We start from the raw sequence: 14,340 nt of genomic DNA, 5'->3' as shown, positions 1-14,340 counted from the left end.
TAGGAACCTGTACATCAGTTGACTGGAGTCGAGAGGCGGGACTAAAGACCCGAAACTCAACCCCGCAAGCATAACTAACCTAGTGTGTACGTATGTATGTACGCATGCACACACACACACACACACACAATCAAATGCTCTATCAAGTGTAGATTTAATAGAGCCTAATAGGTTCCAAAATCCGTACACCAGTTGATTGAGAGCTAACAGACGGAACCAAAGAGCCAAAGCTCAACCCCCCCCCACAAGCACATCTAAGCGAGCGAATACACCCACCCCTGCCATTAGCACCATAAAAATACCATGTCCCCCATGAATGACTTGTGCCCGCTTGTCGCAGACACAGACAAATCCAGCGAATCAATTATGTAAATAAATACGACCGCGGCCTCTCACCTCCACGCGAGAGACAAACACCCTGAGACAGATGATTGGAAAAAAAATACCCCTTCTGGAAGAGCGTGACTTATATTCCAAGATGGCAGCCACAACAAACAAAAGCGACAAGGCTGGTTGAGGAGACATACAGCCGTCCCGCTGCTGCTATTTTTCCCCCACATGATTATCTCTTGGCACAGCGTGAACGGCGTCTAGCGATCGTCGCCCTGATTACGACCCACAAAAAGCAATAACTTCACACCATACGGTCGAAATATCGCTGTTTTTTGTCACTTTTCTCTCGTAGTCTACACGAGAGAATCCATCACGGCGGGGGAGGACAGAGAGTAAGGGGGGTAGGAGGCTGAAGGAGGGAGTGAGAGAGAGGGGGTGAGAGAGTGGGATTGTGGAAAAGAGAGAAGGGGGAAGGGGGCAGATAGGGCGGGAATCACCAGCGGGAGGGCTAACAAACCTATGAATAAATAATCGAAATCTTGGGAGATCTTTTTTTTTTACCTAATGTAGGTGAGGCAGTAAGGCTCTTGAGTCTGGCAAATCTGGCTGTCAGTCACGTGTATCAGGAGAGGACGGTACAATACTCCTGTCAGTCACGCATTAACAACACCCAGTACAAACAGCTGTCACTTGCAAGTACATAAAACCCACACACTTATGCTACACACAAACACCACCTCATTGCCAACCACTTGAGCTGAACGGTAGAACGACGGTCTCGCTTCGGTCCTAACCCCCGTACTGCTGCCTTGTGAGGGAACACCAGCCACCAGGTAAGGCGGAGTGTTGAGCCTCAAGGCGCTATGGAACACCCTCACAAGAAACACTGATACACACTCGAGAGTCAAGCAGGGAGGAAATTGGATTTAAGAACACACTGAATCTTACTGTCCGTGTCTGAGGCAGGGGTAGTGGAGGGGCGGACATGGGGATTTATTGCTATAGATTCAGCTACTGGGAACATAAAGTTCCAGGTAGCACGGGCTATGGTGAGCCCGTAGTGGACTTACCTGGCACAGGAGCGGGGCTGAACACGGAGAAGAGAGATAGCGAGGGACAGAACGTGGACGGGCGAGACACACCATAAAGGACAAATATATACGAGTTATAGACGGTTACTCTCAACCGTCACCTCCCTCCCCCCCCTCATCCCTATCTCTGTATCTCCCTCCCTTCTGTGTCCCTCCCCCCCCCCCATCACCACCTCCCCCTTCCCCAACACACTACACGTGCTTACCTGTTTCCCTCAAAGGGCTCCGTGGTCAAGTGGTGAACGACTTCGATGCTCAGCTTTAAGTCCCGGGTTCGAAGCCCGGTCAGAGAAGAAATAAATTACCGGTTTCCTTTCACCTCATGCCTTGTGTTCACCTAGTTGTAAATAGGTACCTTGGGACAAAGAGAATGCAAGCCATTCATAATACTGCCCCAGGCATGTATGGCCAAGCTCCGGTTCATGGGTCCCAGCCAACCTAACCTAACCTCTCTGACCAATCCGTCCTCCTCAGCGATCAATTTAAAGTGTCCCTCTCCTAACCCACCAGAGGACCCAAAACAGAAAACGGGGCAGTACGACACTTTCGCCAGCCGCTTTCATTGTCTAGTACGACCATTTTTTGGCCTTATGTAACGCCTACGAGCGAAAAGCGACGTTCTTTGTAAGAGGAGAGGTTGTCCCCTGATGCTATGACTCCCAGCTGGGTCCACAGGCTGATAAAGGCGTATCCGCCGAGACTGTGTCCGCTCTGTGATATATGGTTCAGTTCGCCAGTGAAACCGGTTCTCCAGCAGTGTGTGGAAGGAACACCTGTGGTGCAACAAACATGTGTTGTGCTCCGCTCTGCACACTTGCTCTACCTGTCGAGGACAACAGCATTGACAACACAGCCCCGCTCCTGAGCCAGGTAAGTCCACTACGGGCTCACCATAGCCCGTGCTACTTGCCCCGCTCCTGAGCCAGGTAAGTCCACTACGGGCTCACCATAGCCCGTGCTACTTGCCCCGCTCCTGAGCCAGGTAAGTCCACTACGGGCTCACCATAGCCCGTGCTACTTGCCCCGCTCCTGAGCCAGGTAAGTCCACTACGGGCTCACCATAGCCCGTGCTACTTGCCCCGCTCCTGAGCCAGGTAAGTCCACTACGGGCTCACCATAGCCCGTGCTACTTGCCCCGCTCCTGTGCCAGGTAAGTCCACTACGGGCTCACCATAGCCCGTGCTACTTGCAACTTGTTCCGCGTAGCTGAATCTATAACAACTGCCTGTCGGAACAACAGCCCCTACACCCGGTGTTGTTATTTCAGATTTAGCTACTCAGAACGAAGTGTCCATGCAGCACGGGCTATGGTGAGCCCCCACACCCTTCTCTACCGTCTTAAATATAGCTATATCACAAGAGGCGTAAGAGTGAGTGAATTAAGCCAACTATCAGCTCGTCTATTAGTGTTTTGATGCAGTGGTTTATTTTTTTTTTTAATTTTGCCCCGAGGGGCGAGTTTATTGGGCAGCGCCACTCATGTTGTGAGTGGACACACCGCCATAGTGACAGTATTGGGCAGCGCCACTCATGTTGTGAGTGGACACACCGCCATAGCAGGATGTGATGCATTGGTATTAGCGAGGTCGGCGCCTACCGACACACACAAGGCACCCGACGACGCAGTATTGCCAAATAGGCCTACGGTGCAGCCCGACCAACTAAGGTTTCTCATCGTCAAGAAACTGTCGTATTAAAGTGTCTTCTCCTAGCCTACCAGAGGACCTAAAACAGAAAACGGGACAGTACGTCACTTTCGCGAGCCGCTTCCATTTTCTAGCACGACGATATTTCACCTTAGGGAGCCGGTCGGCCGAGCGGACAGCATGCGGGACTTGTAATCCTGTGGTCCCGGGTTCGATCCCGGGCGCCGGTGAGAAACAATGAGCAAAGTTTCTTTCACCCTATGCCCCCTGTTACCTGTCAGCCAATGCCAGTGTGGCTGACACATATGCCCTGTGATTAATTACGAATATTGTCACCTCAGAGGGGGGGAGGGGGGATGGGACGAGTGCCACCGGGTCATGTCAGGTCACGTGGGCCAGGGGGGAAGGGGGGGGGGACACGTACGTGACTGGTTGTGCTTGTAAGGGTTGAGCTTCGATACGTCACCCACCGACACGTTCCTTTTAATGTACATCCAGTGTTTTTTTCCTAATTATTTTTAATGCCACACATGGCAGCCTCGTGTGTGTGTGTGTGTATGTGTGTGTACTCGACTATTTGTGATTGCAGGATCGAGCATTGATTCTTGGATCCCGGACTTGGATTCTTGTGTGTGAGTGTGTGTGAGTGTGTGTGAGAGTGAGTGAGTGAGTGAGTGAGTGAGTGAGTGAGTGAGTGAGTGAGTGAGTGAGTGAGTGAGTGAGTGAGTGAGTGAGTGAGTGAGTGAATGAGTGAGTGAGTGAGCCTTCGTAAGTATATACGAAGGAATATATACAAGCCAATTTTTGTTCCTTGACTGGTATAATTTAAAGCCAGTTAGCCCCAGAGAAAGTTTGTGAACTTATAATGGAGGTTTAAGACATTAGTGACCTCGAGGGAGTCTTAAGGGCTGTACCCGGGAGGTCTCCTATAGCTACCACGAGGGCAGCTCACTATGGACTTCAGCTCCCGGGCCCCTGGCCATGGTGTAGCCATGTCCTTGTAGAACACACGGATGTGTAGGCATGATGGGCACTATTGCAAATTGCATGGCCAGGTCAGTGGCAACAGGCAAACTTACACCTCACAGAATAACTTGAATCTAATTAAAAATAAACACACACACACACACACACACACACACACTGACTTTTTACGACACTGGAAGACAGAAGAGTAAGGGGAGACATGATCACAACCTACAAAATCCTCAGAGGAATCGACCGGGTAAACAAAGATAAACTATTCAACACTGGTGGGACGCGAACAAGGGGACACAGGTGGAAACTGAGTACTCACATGAGCCACAGAGACGTTAGAAGGAACTTTTTTAGTGTCAGAGTAGTTAACGGATGGAATGCATTAGGCAGTGATGTGGTGGAGGCTGACTCCATACACAGTTTTAAATGTAGATATGATAGAGCCCAGTAGGCTCAGGAATCTGTACACCAGTTGATTGACAGTTGAGAGGCGGGACCAAAGAGCCAAAGCTCAACCCCCGCAAGCACAAATAGGTGAGTACAAATAGGTGAGTACACACACACACACACACACACACACACACACACAAGGGGCCTCGTAGCCCTAGCCTCGTAGCCCGTAGGTGGATAGCGCGCAGGACTCGTAATTCTGTGGCGCGGGTTCGATTCCCGCACGAGGCAGAAACAAATGGGCAAAGTTTCTTTCACCCTAAGTGCCCCTGTTACCTAGCAGTAAATAGGTACCTGGGAGTTAGTCAGCTGTCACGGGCTGCTTCCTGGTGTGTGTGTGTGTGTGGTGTGAAAAAAAAGGTAGTTAGTAAACAGTTGATTGACAGTTGAGAGGCGGGCCGAAAGAGCAAAGCTCAACCCCCGCAAAAAACACAACTAGTAAACACACACACACACACACACACACACACGCTCCGCTCAGGAATCTGTACACCAGTTGACTGACAGTTGAGAGGCGGGACCAGCGAGCCAGAGCTCAACCCCCGCAAGCACAAATCGGTGAGTGTACACACCTACCTCTGAAGGGTGTATATATAATACACTCCCTACAACGTTCATACATCGTGGAGAACATTGCTGGCAAAGTACACATACATCATATGTGTGTACAATATGCAACCTTTGTTCATGCCTGACAGCACCTACACACGTGTTGCACAGCGAATACACAGCACACACACTTAGGTGGGTGTTAGAGAGGCCATAGGCACACCCTGGCACTTAACCCCCTGATCCCCTGGCACTGAATATAAAGAGAGGTTGGGGCGGGGGTGGCCTGGTCGACGACCGGGCCGTAGGGACGCTGAGCCCCGGAAGCAACTCAAGGTAACCTCAAGGTGGAGGGAGACAGCCCCCCCCCTCTTCCTCGTCACAGCTATCTTAACGAGCGAGGAGCTACACTGCCACAAACCACGCCATTGGACGCGTACCAGATAAGCAGACAGTCTGGGCCTGTATATCTTATATTACCAACCTCTACATAAACTCCCAGTCCTAAGGGCAACATCTGTTTCTGAATTATATACTCATTATTTCCTCCTTTGGTAAGTATTTCCTGTGATTTAGTATATATATATATATATATATATGTCGTACCTAGTAGCCAGAACGCACTTCTCAGCCTACTATGCACGGCCCGATTTGCCTAATAAGCTATGATTTCCTGAATTAATATATTTTCTCAATTTTTTTTCTTATGAAATGATAAAGCTACCCATTTCGTTATGTATGAGGCCAATTTTTTTTTATTGGAGTTAAAACTAACGTAGATATATGACTGAACCTAACCAACCCTACCTAACCTAACCTAACCTATCTTTATAGGTTAGGTTAGGTTAGGTAGCCGAAAAAGTTAGGTTAGGTTAGGTTAGGTAGGTTAGGTCGTTGAAAAACAATTCATTCATGAAAAGTTGGCTTATTAGGCAAATCGGGCCTCGCATAGTAGGCTGAGAAGTGCGTTCTGGCTACTAGGTACGACATATATATATATATATATATATATATTTTATAAACTGAGTGGACAGCGCTCCGGATTCGTAGTCCTGAGATTCCGGGTTCGATCCCCGGTGGAGGAGGAAATAAATGGGCAGAGTTTCTTTCACCCTGATGCCGCTGTTCACCTATCAGTAAATAGGTACATGGGAGTTAGACAGCTGCTACGGGCTACTTCCCAGGTGTGTGTGTGTGTGTGTGTGCGCGAGGGAAATACATGTAGTAGATATAAGAGGAAAAATAAATTGGTTAGAAAGGCGGGGTCCAAGAGCTAATAGCTTGATTCTGCAGATACAGATAGTAAATACAGCCTAACCCCCTCTCCATCTACCCCCCCCCCCTTCCTCCTCTCTCTCTCTCTCTCTCTCTCTCTCTCTCTCTCTCTCTCTTTCTTTCGGTTCATGTTGCAAGAACAGGCTTACAATGCATGTATACTCCTAGTATACCTGCTGAGTTTACAAGAGTTAATGTAGAGTAAGAGTGTACACACAGCTGCACCTTGCCTGGGACTCGAATCTTGCACACCTCTCTCTGGTACACCAAGTGTGTGTGCTACTTTTTGCCCGCTTTATCTCCCTCTCTCCTACTCCATCACCCCCTCCTTTCTTCCCCCCCCCTCCCTCTATCCCTCCCTCTCCCGTGGACACACTCACAGCACCTCTCCATTTCCTCACATTCTCTAAAAAGTAATTTGAAAAAATCCCTAAATTTACACGAGATCATAATAGTAAATCTCAGCATAAAACGGTTTCTATCAAGAATTATGCTTGCTCATAAATTGTCATAATTGTGAGCTACTGTGCCTCCTCCCCCCCTTCTCAAGTCCTCCTGCCCCCCCCCCTCTCACACACCACCTTGGACTGTACTCACCTATTTGTGCTTGCTTGCGTTGAGCTTTGGCTCTTTGGTCCCGCCTCTCAACTGTCAATCAACTGTCTGCTTCCCTCTGTGGCCAGCTTGGCCAGTGTAGCCACTTGGCCACCACTATCACACCCAACCAAGAGCCATGTCCACCAGCCAGCAAAGACAGAACCTGACCAATCTGAGACAAGGGAGGGTATTCTTAAGAACAGCAACAAGGTGTCTGATGACCGTAAGATGAGACCAAGAACCCCAGAGCATCTGTCATGACGATAGGCAGACAGAAACAATGTTATGCAATATAGTAATTAGTGAAAAGCTAGTAAAAAAAACTAGAGGAACTAGAGGCATCCAAAGCAATGGGACAGGACAGAGACTGCTTTTAAAATTTATATATATTAATTTATATTTGAGAAAATTCTCATTTTGAATGAACATTATGTTAAAATTGATGAATGCGCCTTTGGGGGTCGACCGCTGGATGGAATGGACTTGGTCTCAGGACGGGTTGCTAGAAATCTGCTCAAGACACGTACCACTATGTGAAAAGAAAAAAAACAGAAAAACTATTAAAACTGTCGGGACGTTCACTCTACAGAAGACAACAACTTACAGAACAACTTGACCGCCTCGCCGTATCCCAGGAACTACAAGGAAGGTTGTTGACCAGACCACACACTAGAAAGTGAAGGGACGACGACGTTTCGGTCCGTCCTGGACCATTCTCACAATCGACTTGAGAATGGTCCAGGACGGACCGAAACGTCGTCGTCCCTTTACCTTCTAGTGTGTGGTCTGGTCAACATACTTCAGCCACGTTATTGTGACTCCTCGCCCGACAAGGAAGGTTCTGCATGGTTAAGAACATAAGAACAAAGGTAACTGCAGAAGGCCTATTGGCCCATACGAGGCAACTTCTATCTATAACCACCCAATCCCACTCATATACACGTCCAACCCGCGCTTGAAACAATCGAGGGACCCCACCTCCACCACGTTACGCGGTAATTGGTTCCACAAATCAACAACCCTGTTACCGAACCAGTATTTACCCAAGTCTTTCCTAAATCTATTTCCTAAGTGGTTGTGTAACAAACGACTGACCTAAAGCTACAACACTCATACAAATTTAAATATATAAACAATTACCTCTCAATATAAGATTATATATTTATTATCATTATCATATAGCAAATATATATCATATATATATATATCATATATATATATATATCATATATACCTAGCAAAGCTTTTTCAAATTTACATTTCGTGAGAGAGAGACGTACACACAGGAGCTCTGCCCATCAACAGGCTCGTAAGGACCCCTCCGTTCCACTAACGACGCATCAAAGCGCGAATGAGGAGATACGTCTAACTAACGTAGCATGAAATTAAGAGAGTTAACCCATCATAACCCCTCGCCTGACCCACCAACACCAAATGGATGTGTTTACCATTCCTTCCTGACACAGGCTTGAGGTTCCCGCTTCGTCTTGCTACGGTCTAGTGGAGGGAGAGAGGGAAGGAAGGGGGAGGCAGGGAGGGAGGGAGAAAGAGGGAAAAGAGTGTGAGAGAGAGAGAGAGAGAGAGAGAGAGAGAGAGAGAGAGAGAGAGAGAGAGAGAGAGAGAGAGAGAGAGAGAGAGAGAGAGAGAGAGAGAGAGAGAGAGAGAGAGAGAGAGAGAGAGAGAGAGAGAGAGAGAGAGAGAGAGAGAGAGAGAGAGAGAGAGAGAGAGAGAGAGAGAGAGAGAGAGAGAGAGAGAGAGAGAGAGAGAGAGAGAGAGAGGGAGAGAGAGAGAGAGGGGGAGAACTAACAAGCATGAAAGACGTAATATTAACTTAACAGATCGTGGATGACTCGAATAACTGGGGGTTACTATATTATACATTAGCCCTTTTCAGACTCTCTTTACCCCCTCTCTGTCCCCTCATCCTTTCTCTGTGTCCCCTCATCCTCTCTCTCTATATCCCCCTTCACCCATTCTCCCATTACCCATATCCCCAATCCTCTCCTCATATCCCAATCTATCTCCATTTCTAGTACTTCTAGTACCAGATAACTGGTGTTATTGGGTACACACACACACACACACACACACACACACACACACACACACACACACACACACCAGGGGTGAGGGACACCACAGACAGGGACGTGGCTGGCCATATGTGCGACAGATTGGGTTCAACACGACACAGTAAAAAAAATATCAATATATTAAGCCCCAGCAAATGAACATTCCGCTCCTCAAGTGGCGTAACTAACCCCACCTCTCACGCTGCTCCAAACCCAACTTAATAAACATCTTACAAAGGGTACCTGATCAACTGGGCTGTGATGTCAGAGGGCGAGCAGCGGCGTATAAGAGAACGGGAACACTGAACCACCTTACTTCTCAAGGTAACAGAGTTCCAGCAGGTAGGTAGCTTCCTCCAGGAAACTGGAGACATCTCCCGTCACGCAGGGTGCAGTCGCACCTCCACAGATCTCCAGTATCATCTCTTGATACTGGTTATGACTCAAAAGGGCCACCACTTACGGGCTATTCATGCCCGTGCCACCTTTTAGGTGGCTTAATCTTCATCAATCAATCAATCAATCAATCAATCCTCCAGGAGACCACACTGACAGCTCCGGCCAAAGCTCCCAGACACAACAACTCGGCTGCTACAGATTCTCAGGAAATATTAAAATAAACAAAGATCTGACAAACAAAAACAAAATGGCGCCAAATCTTTGAAGCACGTGGCAAAAAAATTGTCTCCTTACTCTTTCCTTTTTTTCCCCTGCGCCGGCCCCCCTTTCCCCTAGCCCCCCCTCTAGCCCCCCTATCACCCCCCCCCTCAAACATTCCTGCGGTGGTCCCCTCCTCCCCCCCCCCAGCACAGTGATACAGCTATTCTCGAGAACATGTTTATGACCGGTTTAGATGTTAATGTGTGTTAGGATGGCTTCTGGGTCGTGAGTGGCCCGGGGTGGGCACTGTACCCAGGTGGGCACCGTCACGGCACTGTACCCATACGAGGCAGCTGCTATTGGTCCATACGAGGCAGCTGCTATTGGTCCATACGAGGCAGCTGCTATTGGTCCATACGAGGCAGCTGCTATTGGTCCATACGAGGCAGCTGCTATTGGTCCATACGAGGCAGCTGCTATTGGTCCATACGAGGCAGCTGCTATTGGTCCATACGAGGCAGCTGCTATTGGTCCATACGAGGCAGCTGCTATTGGTCCATACGAGGCAGCTGCTATTGGTCCATACGAGGCAGCTGCTATTGGCCCATACGAGGCAGCTCCTATTGGCCCATACGAGGCAGCTCCTATTGGCCCATACGAGGCAGCTCCTATTGGCCCATACGAGGTAGCTCCTATTGGTCCATACGAGGCAATTCCTATTCATATCCACCCAAGTCATTCATAAACGTCTGACCTACGCTTGAAACAAGCTATAACGATCCCACGCCTATCATGTTAATTTGATCCATAAATCACCTGTCCAAAAAGAACAAAGGATAAGTCAGTTAAAAAAATTACAATTACATGTTTTTGTTCTTAAATCATCGTTCAGGAACGTGAGTCTTCTGACAAGACAATTTGTATTTGTTTACGGGTTATTCATGCCCGTGCCACACTCTTGGGGTGGCTTAATCTCCATCAATCACCTCCAGGTGCGGGTACACTGACACACACACACACACACGTCTCCATGCTCTACTCTACACATCCACAAGGGCCCTGACGAGGATTCGAACCTGCGTCCGGGAGCATCCCAGACGCTGCCTTAATCGACGCTGGGATGCTCTCGGACGCAGGTTCGAATCCTCGTCACGGCCCTTGTGGATTTGTTCATTTGATGCATCACGCTATTGTGATTTCTGTGTGTGTTAGGTTAAGAACATAAGAACAAAGGTAAGTGCAGAAGGCCTATTGGCCCATACGAGGCAGCTCCTATCTATAACCACCCAATCCCATATACATGTCCAACCCGCGCTTGAAACAATCGAGGGATCCCCAGGTTAGTTTGCTGAGTCTTAATTCTTGAGGCACACACACAAATTTCTTCTTGCCAATAAGTCACATTGTGGAGATATAAATGTCAAGAAATCATACAATTTAATAGGCCTATTGTCGCTATGTATCATTGTTAGCATAACGCAATTGGCTCGCAACCGATTGGTCCTGGGTTCGAGCCCCGGGCAGGACTGCACGTTGTACTACGTGTAATACACCTAATGCCTCTGTTCACCTAGCAGTAAACAGGTCCCTGGAAGTCAGGCAACTGCGGGTTACGTCCTGAAGAAGGGGAAGGGGGATCGCTAATTAGCTAATAGGCTTCCCCTCAACTTCATGTTAATAAAATACAATAAAAGTATGATTTATTTGTAAATACTAGAAATCAAATTCTTAAATAAAGTAAGGAACCAACGGAGACGCTCCACAAACTCATTTATCTTATCGCTTGACATTTTTACTAACAATTTCATTGATATTTCAAATTTTTTTTCCCATCATGGAATATTTTAATTTAGAATGAAGTGTAAAACACCCTCCAAAAGCGAGTATATATATATATATATATATATATATATATATATATATATATATATATATATATATATATAATAGTACTCACCTTACCATCCTGGGGAAAACAGTCTAATCACCACTCACCTGCAAATGGAAAAGGACCTTTTATTACAAATTAAATAATACTTTCAATTTATGGATTAGAAATAATAGAGAGAGAGAGAGAGAGAGAGAGAGAGAGAGAGAGAGAGAGAGAGAGAGAGAGAGAGAGAGAGAGAGAGAGAGAGAGAGAGAGAGAAGAGAGAGAGAGAGAAGAGAGAGAGAGAGAGAGAGAGAAGAGAGAGAGAGAGAGAAGAGAGAGAAAGAGCGCACGAGCGAGCGCATCTGGGCCCCCGCCAAAACCACTGTCAACTTCTGCCGTGTTTGGCAGGGAAATCCCAGGAAATTCTGGCGATCGGCCGCATCATTACCATCCCGGGAAATGATGTCGCGAAGGTCCCTGCCATACACATGGATTAACAGAGAATTGACGAGCCCTGTTAGAGTCAGACTTGACTCTTCCCTCAGACATACGCGCCACTTTTTTCCCGCCCAAATCACTAGTCAAGAGCGCTTCGTTACCGCGCCAAGAGTTACGCGCCACCTTCCTAGAGACAACCGCCCTGGTTTAGCAGTAACCTTGATGACTATTTACCAGGGGACGGAACAACACATTCATCAGGGAGAAGGTGGCAAGGTTCAACAACAGGAAGTGTTTCTATGTCAACAGCCTGGTGGACCAAACTCTCACAAGTCAAGCCTGGCCTCGGGCCGGGCTTTTGGAATAGACGAACTCCCAGAACCCCATCGGCCGGGCTTGGGGAGTAGAAGAACTCCCAGAACCCCATCGGCCGGGCTTGGGGAGTAGAAGAACTCCCAGAACCCCATCGGCCGGGCTTGGGGAGTAGAAGAACTCCCAGAACCCCATCGGCCGGGCTTGGGGAGTAGAAGAACTCCCAGAACCCCATCGGCCGGGCTTGGGGAGTAGAAGAACTCCCAGAACCCCATCGGCCGGGCTTGGGGAGTAGACGAACTCCCAGAACCCCATCGGCCGGGCTTGGGGAGTAGAAGAACTCCCAGAACCCCATCGGCCGGGCTTGGGGAGTAGAAGAACTCCCAGAACCCCATCGGCCGGGCTTGGGGAGTAGAAGAACTCCCAGAACCCCATCGGCCGGGCTTGGGGAGTAGAAGAACTCCCAGAACCCCATCGGCCGGGCTTGGGGAGTAGACGAACTCCCAGAACCCCATCGGCCGGGCTTGGGGAGTAGAAGAACTCCCAGAACCCCATCGGCCGGGCTTGGGGAGTAGAAGAACTCCCAGAACCCCATCGGCCGGGCTTGGGGAGTAGAAGAACTCCCAGAACCCCATCGGCCGGGCTTGGGGAGTAGAAGAACTCCCAGAACCCCATCGGCCGGGCTTGGGGAGTAGAAGAACTCCCAGAACCCCATCGGCCGGGCTTGGGGAGTAGAAGAACTTCCAGAACCCCATTGGCCGGGCTTGGGGAGCAGAAGAACTCCCAGAACCCCATCGGCCGGGCTTGGGGAGTAGAAGAACTCCCAGAACCCCATCGGCCGGGCTTGGGGAGTAGAAGAACTCCCAGAACCCCATCGGCCGGGCTTGGGGAGTAGAAGAACTCCCAGAACCCCATCGGCCGGGCTTGGGGAGTAGAAGAACTCCCAGAACCCCATCGGCCGGGCTTGGGGAGTAGAAGAACTCCCAGAACCCCATCGGCCGGGCTTGGGGAGTAGAAGAACTCCCAGAACCCCATCGGCCGGGCTTGGGGAGTAGAAGAACTCCCAGAACCCCATCAACCAGGTATTAACCAGCTATGTTTATAGCGACTTTTGAGTGTGTGTGATGGCCGGGGCAATACTGAGAGCTCTCACGTTAATAATTGTGTAACTAGCGTCAAAAGATTGTTATTTGCTTAGCTAAACGAACTAGAGGGTTCAGTTCCTGAACCGATTATGTGCCTCTGTAATCCTTTACACCACCGCCCACGGGATGGGTATGGGGTGCATAATGAAGAAATTGAATTGAATCTCATGCTTATGATAAATGTATATGTTTATCAACCACAATGTTCGGTAATATGTTGATTGTGATGTGTGTATACATATAATAATTCATATTATTTATAATAACTTCATCCCTTTGTGTGTACTTATGTATCAATCAACTTATTTCAATTAAGGTGATGTCCTGGGCTCTGGGCTCAACTTATAGCCCATGATCCAGTTGGTTGTTGGGTGTAGCAGCTGGCCCTGTAGTAACAGGCTGGGGGTCAGGGGTGAACCCTCAGGTGGCCCAGCAGGATTTATGTAGCAATCATTTCCCTTCCTGATTACGGGCTCACCATAGACCGTGCTACTTACAACTTTTTCTTCTGAGTGGCTGAATCTAAAACAAAAACAACATCCTTTCCTGAGGCGCCACTTTACTCCCACACACCTATTCTCCTCCCCCTATTCTCCAGGGGTCTGGTAGCTGAGTGGACAGCGCTCGGGACAAATAATCCTGCGGCCCGCGTTCGATTCCCGGCGCCGACAGAGACAAATGGGACAGAGTTTCTTTCACCCTGATGCCCTTGTTACGTAGCAGTAAGTAGGTACCTGGGAGTTAGACAGCTGCTACGGGCTGCTTCCTGGTGTGTGTGTGTGTGGAAAAAAATAGTAGTAACAGTTGATTGACAGTTGAGAGGCGGGCCGAGAGAGCAGAGCTCAACCCCTGCAAACACAACTAGGTGAATACAACCAGGTGAATACACACCTATTCTCCTATCATACAAATACAAAGTTTATATATAAAACATATCGGGTACCAAAAGCCAAGAGGCAGGGCTGGTTTTATATATTTTAT

The 14,340-nt window shown here is 48.6% G+C and overlaps 1 protein-coding gene across 9 annotated transcripts in view; it reads right to left on the bottom strand.

Moving 5' to 3' along the window:
* Nucleotides 1–14,340, bottom strand: part of LOC123767155 (carboxypeptidase N subunit 2) — a 187,934-nt gene that overhangs the window by 60,885 nt on the left and 112,709 nt on the right. Inside the window, exon 1 of one of the 9 annotated variants that reach the window (XM_045756698.2) lies at nucleotides 11,549–11,586. The exons of the other annotated variants lie outside the window; for them this stretch is intronic. The gene's annotated coding sequence lies outside the window, so the exon portion shown is untranslated. Of the gene's footprint in view, nucleotides 1–11,548; nucleotides 11,587–14,340 lie in introns of those variants that run through there. 9 annotated transcript variants of the gene reach the window in all.

This window comes from Procambarus clarkii, chromosome 53 (assembly GCF_040958095.1).
Source record: "Procambarus clarkii isolate CNS0578487 chromosome 53, FALCON_Pclarkii_2.0, whole genome shotgun sequence".
NCBI classification, from domain to species: Eukaryota; Metazoa; Arthropoda; class Malacostraca; order Decapoda; family Cambaridae; genus Procambarus; species Procambarus clarkii.
Note: the sequence above shows the minus strand (reverse complement) of the source record. Positions and strands in the feature narration are given on the sequence as shown.